General features: G+C 55.5%; 8 non-coding genes across 8 annotated transcripts; 5 read left to right on the forward strand and 3 right to left on the reverse strand.

Moving 5' to 3' along the window:
* The first annotated feature begins 703 nt into the window (after nucleotides 1–703).
* On the forward strand, nucleotides 704–785 carry trnal-aag (transfer RNA leucine (anticodon AAG)). The gene has a single exon. It is a non-coding gene; the product is annotated as a tRNA-Leu (tRNA).
* A 697-nt stretch (nucleotides 786–1,482) lies between these two features.
* On the forward strand, nucleotides 1,483–1,554 carry trnaw-cca (transfer RNA tryptophan (anticodon CCA)). Its single transcript has one exon. It is a non-coding gene; the product is annotated as a tRNA-Trp (tRNA).
* Nucleotides 1,555–1,789: 235 nt separating this feature from the next.
* On the reverse strand, nucleotides 1,790–1,861 carry trnag-ucc (transfer RNA glycine (anticodon UCC)). The gene has a single exon. It is a non-coding gene; the product is annotated as a tRNA-Gly (tRNA).
* A 593-nt stretch (nucleotides 1,862–2,454) lies between these two features.
* On the reverse strand, nucleotides 2,455–2,526 carry trnae-uuc (transfer RNA glutamic acid (anticodon UUC)). Its single transcript has one exon. It is a non-coding gene; the product is annotated as a tRNA-Glu (tRNA).
* Nucleotides 2,527–2,702: 176 nt separating this feature from the next.
* On the forward strand, nucleotides 2,703–2,784 carry trnal-aag (transfer RNA leucine (anticodon AAG)). The gene has a single exon. It is a non-coding gene; the product is annotated as a tRNA-Leu (tRNA).
* Nucleotides 2,785–3,481: 697 nt separating this feature from the next.
* On the forward strand, nucleotides 3,482–3,553 carry trnaw-cca (transfer RNA tryptophan (anticodon CCA)). The gene has a single exon. It is a non-coding gene; the product is annotated as a tRNA-Trp (tRNA).
* Nucleotides 3,554–4,451: 898 nt separating this feature from the next.
* trnae-uuc (transfer RNA glutamic acid (anticodon UUC)) lies at nucleotides 4,452–4,523 on the reverse strand. Its single transcript has one exon. It is a non-coding gene; the product is annotated as a tRNA-Glu (tRNA).
* Nucleotides 4,524–4,699: 176 nt separating this feature from the next.
* On the forward strand, nucleotides 4,700–4,781 carry trnal-aag (transfer RNA leucine (anticodon AAG)). Its single transcript has one exon. It is a non-coding gene; the product is annotated as a tRNA-Leu (tRNA).
* The last annotated feature ends 5,815 nt before the right edge of the window (nucleotides 4,782–10,596 follow it).

Genomic DNA, 10,596 nt, shown 5'->3' on the forward strand with positions numbered 1-10,596 from the left:
GAGAATAATTACTATCATAGAAACGTGTTTTTTTGCACAGTTTCGCTGGTCGCATTTCTTGTCCGATTTGCATCATTCAGGGGTCCGTCCGCCCCCCCCCCCCCCCCCTCGTGTGATTCTTGCTGTTGCTTTTGGTATTCCGGCGTGTATTTTTCTCCGGATTTTTGGTCAAAGTTGCAATTTTTCCTATATTTTAGAGTGGCGGGATTTCAGTTACACTTCCAGAGTTTGCGCATGAAGTCTTTGTTGTTGTGTTACTTTTAATGGCGGGTGGCCGCCAACTGAAAAGGTGCATTTACCGCCACCTACTGTATTTGTACGTCTTCAAAGTATGTGTTTTTTACGCTATATCGTATTTAAAAAAAAATAAAAAATAAAAGGGAGAGTGACAAATAAAAACAAAGAGAGAGGAGGGAGAGATAGAGAAAGGACTTTGAAGGTCTGAAGGACGGGTCGAACGAACGCAGATAATAAATTACCCTCATGAGGGATTAATAAAAAGGAAGCTTACCATAAAGACTTGCCCAAACAATTGCTGGTTCTATTGGTCGATTTACCGAGCCACTTCCGTGATTATGTGTTTCGTACTTCTGAGGGCAATCGTGGTCTCTTACAAGCAGCGTCATCAGATCCACGTTGCAAAGATCACATACACTGCTTGGTTAGAACCGGTCAAGCTGATGAGGCTTTCAACAGTGCAACAGGTAGCGTGGCCGAGTGGTCTAAGGCGCTGGATTAAGGCTCCAGTCTCTTCGGAGGCGTGGGTTCAAATCCCACCGCTGCCAGTTCTCACGCCAAGCGTCGAGAGCAAGGAAGTTAGCAGGCTGTGTGATGTCTTCCGTTTGAGTTTAGCTATCATGAAATATATTTTCTAAATTTGGCCCTGGTCATAAACCAACCAGGGATTCTTTACTTCCTCCAAATGGCCTGCCAGCAGGGGCCCGTACGGGAACAACATAAACCACGTTGTTGGCAGGATCCGAAACCTAGGAGTAGTTTTGAGGCCCAAGCGCATAGTTGTAAAGTTCAGAGGGATGGCAATGTCAATCAAGAGTCTGCAGTTGAATACTTATTTACTTTGCAAAGATCGATCGATCGATTGATCGATCGCTCGAAAGAAAGAAATCAAAAGCCATAGGCTTAAAAATGGGGCACTGGCAAAGTAAACAAAATCCCATCACACACTTGAGCAGAAGAAGCCATTACTCTCGGCATTTAAATCTACGTGGGGAGACCCCAAAATAACTCTTTGGCCTCATTAGTCATCCCTGTCAAGGCGTTGCTGAATAATCTGATGTGTTATAAACATCGTGAACTTAGGCTAAAATGCTATGTTGCACCTTACCACCGAAGTACGCTTGTAGTTTGGGAATTTTGTTCACTGACAATTGCCAGAAAACCTTTTTGATTTTGAAAATAGAGCTTATTTGAGCATTTCCTCTACATCGACACACAGCGCCATAGGACCAGACTACTCGGGCTGACTCTGTGGCGCAACGGTAGCGCGTCTGACTCCAGATCAGAAGGTTGCGTGTTCAAATCACGTCAGGGTCATGTACTTTATTGATTCTTGTTATAGTGGGTGACCAGCATTCACTCATTCATGTTTTAGGGCTGTTTCATACCTGTCACTCCGCAATAATGCGACCTGCCAAGAGGATTAGTTCAAATGCACGTCATTTGCATTGGCCTCTAATACTCAACTGTTTGACAGTTTGGCCATTGCCCTCTGAGAGCTTTAGTTGTGAATGAAACTGCATATACACAAGTATAAATCAAAAGTAAAGCATGCGATGGCCGGGAATCGAACCCAGGTCAATTGCTTGGAAGGCAGCTATGCTTACCACTATACCACCATCGCAAAGACTCACGTGCTTGCAGTGCCGTGTCGCAAATCGGCACCTGTAATTGATATCTAAAGTTCCATGCACACGGAACATGGTTTGAGAATCATTATAGAAACGTGTTTTTTTGCACAGTTTCGCTGGTCGCATTTCTTGTCCGATTTGCATCATTCAGGGGTCCGTCCCCCCCCCCCCTCGTGTGATTCTTGCTGTTGCTTTTGGTATTCCGGCGTGTATTTTTCTCCGGATTTTTGGTCAAAGTTGCAATTTTTCCTATATTTTAGAGTGGCGGGATTTCAGTTACACTTCCAGAGTTTGCGCATGAAGTCTTTGTTGTTGTGTTACTTTTAATGGCGGGTGGCCGCCAACTGAAAAGGTGCATTTACCGCCACCTACTGTATTTGTACGTCTTCAAAGTATGTGTTTTTTACGCTATACCGTATTTAAAAAAAAAAACAAATAAAAGAAGGGAGAGTGACAAATAAAAACAAAGAGAGAGGAGGGAGAGATAGAGAAAGGACTTTGAAGGTCTGAAGGACGGGTCGAACGAACGCAGATAATAAATTACCCTCATGAGGGATTAATAAAAAGGAAGCTTACCACAAAGACTTTCCCATACCGGGAGTTGAACCCGGGCCACCTGGGTGAAAACCAGGAATCCTAACCGCTAGACCATATGGGAAACAATTGCTGGTTCTATTGGTCGATTTACCGAGCCACTTCCGTGATTATGTGTTTCGTACTTCTGAGGGCAATCGTGGTCTCTTACAAGCAGCGTCATCAGATCCACGTTGCAAAGATCACATACACTGCTTGGTTAGAACCGGTCAAGCTGATGAGGCTTTCAACAGTGCAACAGGTAGCGTGGCCGAGTGGTCTAAGGCGCTGGATTAAGGCTCCAGTGTCTTCGGAGGCGTGGGTTCAAATCCCACCGCTGCCAGTTCTCACGCCAAACGTCGAGAGCAAGGAAGTTAGCAGGCTGTGTGATGTCTTCCGTTTGAGTTTAGCTATCATGAAATATATTTTCTAAATTTGGCCCTGGTCATAAACCAACCAGGGATTCTTTACTTCCTCCAAATGGCCTGCCAGCAGGGGCCCGTACGGGAACAACATAAACCACGTTGTTGGCAGGATCCGAAACCTAGGAGTAGTTTTGAGGCCCAAGCGCATAGTTGTAAAGTTCAGAGGGATGGCAATGTCAATCAAGAGTCTGCAGTTGAATACTTATTTACTTTGCAAAGATCGATCGATCGATTGATCGATCGCTCGAAAGAAAGAAATCAAAAGCCATAGGCTTAAAAATGGGGCACTGGCAAAGTAAACAAAATCCCATCACACACTTGAGCAGAAGAAGCCATTACTCTCGGCATTTAAATCTACGTGGGGAGACCCCAAAATAACTCTTTGGCCTCATTAGTCATCCCTGTCAAGGCGTTGCTGAATAATCTGATGTGTTATAAACATCGTGAACTTAGGCTAAAATGCTATGTTGCACCTTACCACCGAAGTACGCTTGTAGTTTGGGAATTTTGTTCACTGACAATTGCCAGAAAACCTTTTTGATTTTGAAAATAGAGCTTATTTGAGCATTTCCTCTACATCGACACACAGCGCCATAGGACCAGACTACTCGGGCTGACTCTGTGGCGCAACGGTAGCGCGTCTGACTCCAGATCAGAAGGTTGCGTGTTCAAATCACGTCAGGGTCATGTACTTTATTGATTCTTGTTATAGTGGGTGACCAGCATTCACTCATTCATGTTTTAGGGCTGTTTCATACCTGTCACTCCGCAATGATGCGACCTGCCAAGAGGATTAGTTCAAATGCACGTCATTTGCATTGGCCTCTAATACTCAACTGTTTGACAGTTTGGCCATTGCCCTCTGAGAGCTTTAGTTGTGAATGAAACTGCATATACACAAGTATAAATCAAAAGTAAAGCATGCGATGGCCGGGAATCGAACCCAGGTCAATTGCTTGGAAGGCAGCTATGCTTACCACTATACAACCATCGCAAAGACTCACATGCTTGCAGTGCCGTGTCGCAAATCGGCACCTGTAATTGATATCTAAAGTTCCATGCACACGGAACATGGTTTGAGAATCATTATAGAAACGTGTTTTTTTGCACAGTTTCGCTGGTCGCATTTCTTGTCCGATTTGCATCATTCAGGGGTCCGTCCGCCCCCCCCTCGTGTGATTCTTGCTGTTGCTTTTGGTATTCCGGCGTGTATTTTTCTCCGGAATTTTGGTCAAAGTTGCAATTTTTCCTATATTTTAGAGTGGCGGGATTTCAGTTACACTTCCAGAGTTTGCGCATGAAGTCTTTGTTGTTGTGTTACTTTTAATGGCGGGTGGCCGCCAACTGAAAAGGTGCATTTACCGCCACCTACTGTATTTGTACGTCTTCAAAGTATGTGTTTTTTACGCTATACCGTATTTAAAAAAAAAACAAATAAAAGAAGGGAGAGTGACAAATAAAAACAAAGAGAGAGGAGGGAGAGCTAGAGAAAGGACTTTGAAGGTCTGAAGGACGGGTCGAACGAACGCAGATAATAAATTACCCTCATGAGGGATTAATAAAAAAGAAGCTTACCACAAAGACTTTCCCATACCGGGAGTTGAACCCGGGCCACCTGGGTGAAAACCAGGAATCCTAACCGCTAGACCATATGGGAAACAATTGCTGGTTCTATTGGTCGATTTACCGAGCCACTTCCGTGATTATGTGTTTCGTACTTCTGAGGGCAATCGTGGTCTCTTACAAGCAGCGTCATCAGATCCACGTTGCAAAGATCACATACACTGCTTGGTTAGAACCGGTCAAGCTGATGAGGCTTTCAACAGTGCAACAGGTAGCGTGGCCGAGTGGTCTAAGGCGCTGGATTAAGGCTCCAGTCTCTTCGGAGGCGTGGGTTCAAATCCCACTGCTGCCAGTTCTCACGCCAAGCGTCGAGAGCATGGAAGTTAGCAGGCTGTGTGATGTCTTCCGTTTGAGTTTAGCTATCATGAAATATATTTTCTAAATTTGGCCCTGGTCATAAACCAACCAGGGATTCTTTACTTCCTCCAAATGGCCTGCCAGCAGGGGCCCGTACGGGAACAACATAAACCACGTTGTTGGCAGGATCCGAAACCTAGGAGTAGTTTTGAGGCCCAAGCGCATAGTTGTAAAGTTCAGAGGGATGGCAATGTCAATCAAGAGTCTGCAGTTGAATACTTATTTACTTTGCAAAGATCGATCGATCGATTGATCGATCGCTCGAAAGAAAGAAATCAAAAGCCATAGGCTTAAAAATGGGGCACTGGCAAAGTAAACAAAATCCCATCACACACTTGAGCAGAAGAAGCCATTACTCTCGGGATTTAACCAGAGCCCCTGGAGCCTGGAGCCCTCACCGGGCCCCGAACTCGGCTGCCGGAGGCAGTGCAGTGCCTCATGGATAAAAGGGCACCCAGCCGGTCTCGAACTCGCGTGAGGCGGAGCAGGGATCATCCACCCCGCACACGGCCAGACTTTGCCCGGCCAGGGAGCACCTTCTGCGGGTCGGAGGCTCCGGGTCGGAGCCCCTGGAGCCTGGAGCCCTCACCGGGCACCGAACTCGGCTGCCGGAGGCAGTGCAGTGCCTCATGGATAAAAGGGCACCCAGCCGGTCTCGAACTCGCGTGAGGCGGAGCAGGGATCATCCACCCCGCACACGGCCAGACTTTGCCCGGCCAGGGAGCACCTTCTGCGGGTCGGAGGCTCCGGGTCGGAGCCCCTGGAGCCTGGAGCCCTCACCGGGCCCCGAACTCGGCTGCCGGAGGCAGTGCAGTGCCTCATGGATAAAAGGGCACCCAGCCGGTCTCGAACTCGCGTGAGGCGGAGCAGGGATCATCCACCCCGCACACGGCCAGACTTTGCCCGGCCAGGGAGCACCTTCTGCGGGTCGGAGGCTCCGGGTCGGAGCCCCTGGAGCCTGGAGCCCTCACCGGGCCCCGAACTCGGCTGCCGGAGGAAGTGCAGTGCCTCATGGATAAAAGGGCACCCAGCCGGTCTCGAACTCGCGTGAGGCGGAGCAGGGATCATCCACCCCGCACACGGCCAGACTTTGCCCGGCCAGGGAGCACCTTCTGCGGGTCGGAGGCTCCGGGTCGGAGCCCCTGGAGCCTGGAGCCCTCACCGGGCCCCGAACTCGGCTGCCGGAGGAAGTGCAGTGCCTCATGGATAAAAGGGCACCCAGCCGGTCTCGAACTCGCGTGAGGCGGAGCAGGGATCATCCACCCCGCACACGGCCAGACTTTGCCCGGCCAGGGAGCACCTTCTGCGGGTCGGAGGCTCCGGGTCGGAGCCCCTGGAGCCTGGAGCCCTCACCGGGCCCCGAACTCGGCTGCCGGAGGAAGTGCAGTGCCTCATGGATAAAAGGGCACCCAGCCGGTCTCGAACTCGCGTGAGGCGGAGCAGGGATCATCCACCCCGCACACGGCCAGACTTTGCCCGGCCAGGGAGCACCTTCTGCGGGTCGGAGGCTCCGGGTCGGAGCCCCTGGAGCCTGGAGCCCTCACCGGGCCCCGAACTCGGCTGCCGGAGGAAGTGCAGTGCCTCATGGATAAAAGGGCACCCAGCCGGTCTCGAACTCGCGTGAGGCGGAGCAGGGATCATCCACCCCGCACACGGCCAGACTTTGCCCGGCCAGGGAGCACCTTCTGCGGGTCGGAGGCTCCGGGTCGGAGCCCCTGGAGCCTGGAGCCCTCACCGGGCCCCGAACTCGGCTGCCGGAGGAAGTGCAGTGCCTCATGGATAAAAGGGCACCCAGCCGGTCTCGAACTCGCGTGAGGCGGAGCAGGGATCATCCACCCCGCACACGACCAGACTTTGCCCGGGGAAGGGCCACTCTTGCTGGGCATGGCCCCCACTGAGCACCCCCTGGAACCCCTGGAGCCCCCGGAGCACCTCCAGAGCCACCCCCCACTCCTCCAGACTCTGCCCGGGGAAGGGCCACTCTGGCTGGGCATGGCCTCCGCCGAGCACCCCCTGGAGCCCCCGGAGCACCTCCAGAGCCACCCCCCACTCCTCCAGACTCTGCCCGGGGAAGGGACACTCTGGCTGGGCATGGCCTCCACTGAGCACCCCCTGGAGCCCCCGGAGCACCTCCAGAGCCACCCCCCACTCTCCCCAGACTATGCCCGGGGAAGGGCCACTCTGGCTGGGCATGGCCTCCGCCGAGCACCCCCTGGAGCCCCCGGAGCACCTCCAGAGCCACCCCCCACTCCTCCAGACTCTGCCCGGGGAAGGGACACTCTGGCTGGGCATGGCCTCCACTGAGCACCCTCTGGAGCCCCCAGAGCACCTCCAGAGCCACCCCCCACTCTCCCCAGACTATGCCCGGGGAAGGGCCACTCTGGCTGGGCATGGCCTCCGCTGAGCACCCCCTGGAGCCCCCGGAGCACCTCCAGAGCCACCCCCCACTCTCCCCAGACTCACCCCGGGGAAGGGCCACTCTGGCTGGGCATGGCCTCCGCTGAGCACCCCCTGGAACCCCTGGAGCCCCCGGAGCACCTCCAGAGCCACCCCCCACTCCTCCAGACTCTGCCCGGGGAAGGGACACTCTGGCTGGGCATGGCCTCCACTGAGCACCCCCTGGAGCCCCCGGAGCACCTCCAGAGCCACCCCCCACTCTCCCCAGACTATGCCCGGGGAAGGGCCACTCTGGCTGGGCATGGCCTCCGCCGAGCACCCCCTGGAGCCCCCGGAGCACCTCCAGAGCCACCCCCCACTCTTCCAGACTCTGCCCGGGGAAGGGCCACTCTGGCTGGGCATGGCCTCCACTGAGCACCCCCTGGAGCCCCCGGAGCACCTCCAGAGCCACCCCGCATTCCCCCAAACTCAGTCTGGGGACGGGCCACTCTTCCCCGGGTTGCAGGCTCTGGGACTCCGGGGATGACCACCGGGGACCAGGCCCTCCCTTCGAACCCGGGGACCCACACTTAAGCACCCCCACACGGGCTACACACCCTTGTTTCAGCCCCCTGGAGGTCCGTGCCCTTGGTACTATACCATGGAAGTCCGTGCCCTTGGTACTCCGACTGGAGTACCAAGGGAACGGCCCAGCACTCACCACAGAGGCTCGCGCCGGCCCCGGCCCACCTTTCGTCCCCGGGTACCCACACTTAAGCACCCCAACACGAGCTACACACCCTTGGTGCAGCCCCCTGGAAGTCCGTGCCCTTGGTACTCTGAGCCACTTTAAAAGATAAAAAGCACCAGGACCCCAAGGCCCTGGCTCCCCTGTCCCCTACACCACACTTGGAGGCAGGGCCCTTGCCCTCCACTGGCTGCCCCCGCGCCCAATGTACTCCATAACCGAAGAAGAGAGGGGGACCCGGAGGCCGGCCTACTAGGGTAACAGGTTTAATTTAGAGCCGGGGCTCTGGACCACAAATGTCAACAACCCCGCAGTGCGCAGGAGCCTTCGAAGCTGGATGAAACCAGAACGGGGCCCTACGATGGCGGTGACCAGCCAGTTGATAGGCAAGTGAGCCCTGGACAGGAGCTGCATTTGACAAACTCAGAGACGAGGAAGGGACCGGAGTCGGACCAAATATATCATCTGGCGCTGTGTCCAGCGTGAGGGTGAGCCAGCGCAAATCAGGACCACAAATGCCAACAACCCCGCAGTGCGCAGGAGCCTTCGAAGCTGGATGAAACCAGAACGCGCCCTACGATGGCGGTGACCAGCCAGTTGATAGCAAAGTGAGCCCTGGACAGGCGCTGCATTTGACAAACTCAGAGACGAGGAAGGGACCGGAGTCGGACCAAATATATCATCTGGCGCTGTGTCCAGCGTAAGGGGGAGCCAGCGCAAATCAGGACCACAAATGCCAACAACCCCGCAGTGCGCAGGAGCCTTCGAAGCTGGATGAAACCAGAACGGGGCCCTACGATGGCGGTGACCAGCCAGTTGATAGCAAAGTGAGCCCTGGACAGGAGCTGCATTTGACAAACTCAGAGACGAGGAAGGGACCGGAGTCGGACCAAATATATCATCTGGCGCTGTGTCCAGCGTAAGGGTGAGCCAGCGCAAATCAGGACCACAAATGCCAACAACCCCGCAGTGCGCAGGAGCCTTCGAAGCTGGATGAAACCAGAACGGGGCCCTACGATGGCGGTGACCAGCCAGTTGATAGCAAAGTGAGCCCTGGACAGGCGCTGCATTTGACAAACTCAGAGACGAGGAAGGAACCGGAGTCGGACCAAAAATATGCGCCGGCCCTGCCCCCCGCCCCGCGCAGAGCCATCGGACACGTTGAGGCTGAAGGGGACTGGCGCAGAGCCCTTGGGCCCAGGGGCTAAGCGCAGCCATCATCCTTCAAGCCGCGCCTCCTGCTGCGCGGGGGTGAGTGACAATGGGCTCGGACTGTGGTTCCGTCGGACGCGTTGAGGCTGAAGGAGACTGGCGCAGAGCCCCTGTAACAGGGGCTAAGCGCAGCCATCATCCTCCAAGCCGCGCGTCCTTCAGTGCGGGGGTGAGTGACAGTGGGCCTGGACTGTTGTTCCACCGGACGCGTTGAGGCTGAAGGGGACTGGTGCAGAGCCCCTGTGCCAGGGGCTAAGCGCAGCCATCATCCTCCAAGCCGCGCGTCCTTCTGCGCAGGGGTGAGTGACAGTGGACCCGGACTGTGTTCCCACCGGACGCGTTGAGGCTGAAGGGGACTGGCTCAGAGCCCCTGGCACAGGGGCTAAGCACAGCCATCATCCTTCAAGCCGCGCGTCCTTCAGTGCGGGGGTGAGTGACAGAGGGCCTGGACTGTTGTTCCACCGGACGCGTTGAGACTGAAGGGGACTGGTGCAGAGCCCCTGTGCCAGGGGCTAAGCGCAGCCATCATCCTCTAAGCCGCGCGTCCTTCTGCGCAGGGGTGAGTGACAATGGACCCGGACTGTGTTCCCACCGGACGCGTTGAGGCTGAAGGGGACTGGCTCAGAGCCCCTGGCACAGGGGCTAAGCGCAGCCATCATCCTCCAAGCCGCGCGTCCTTCAGTGCGGGGGTGAGTGACAGTGGGCCTGGACTGTTGTTCCACCGGACGCGTTGAGGCTGAAGGGGACTGGTGCAGAGCCCCTGTGCCAGGGGCTAAGCGCAGCCATCATCCTCCAAGCCGCGCGTCCTTCTGCGCAGGGGTGAGTGACAGTGGACCCGGACTGTGTTCCCACCGGACGCGTTGAGGCTGAAGGGGACTGGCTCAGAGCCCCTGGCATAGGGGCTAAGCACATCCATCATCCTTCAAGCCGCGCGTCCTTCAGTGCGGGGGTGAGTGACAGAGGGCCTGGACTGTTGTTCCACCGGACGCGTTGAGGCTGAAGGGGACTGGTGCAGAGCCCCTGTGCCAGGGGCTAAGCGCAGCCATCATCCTCCAAGCCGCGCGTCCTTCTGCGCAGGGGTGAGTGACAATGGACCCGGACTGTGTTCCCACCGGACGCGTTGAGGCTGAAGGGGACTGGTGCAGAGCCCCTGTGCCAGGGGCTAAGCGCAGCCATCATCCTCCAAGTCGCGCGTCCTTCTGCGCAGGGGTGAGTGACAGTGGACCCGGACTGTGTTCCCACCGGACGCGTTGAGGCTGAAGGGGACTGGCTCAGAGCCCCTGGCACAGGGGCTAAGCACAGCCATCATCCTTCAAGCCGCGCGTCCTTCAGTGCGGGTGTGAGTGACGGTCCCATCTCCGGAGACAAGGGGCCAGGCGCGGGGGAAGCCAGTCAGACTGAAGCCCCGCGCCTG

This window comes from Eucyclogobius newberryi, unplaced genomic scaffold (assembly GCF_026437365.1).
Source record: "Eucyclogobius newberryi isolate DKJ021-1_F unplaced genomic scaffold, fEucNew1.0.hap1 SCAF_11, whole genome shotgun sequence".
Classification (NCBI taxonomy): Eukaryota; Metazoa; Chordata; class Actinopteri; order Gobiiformes; family Gobiidae; genus Eucyclogobius; species Eucyclogobius newberryi.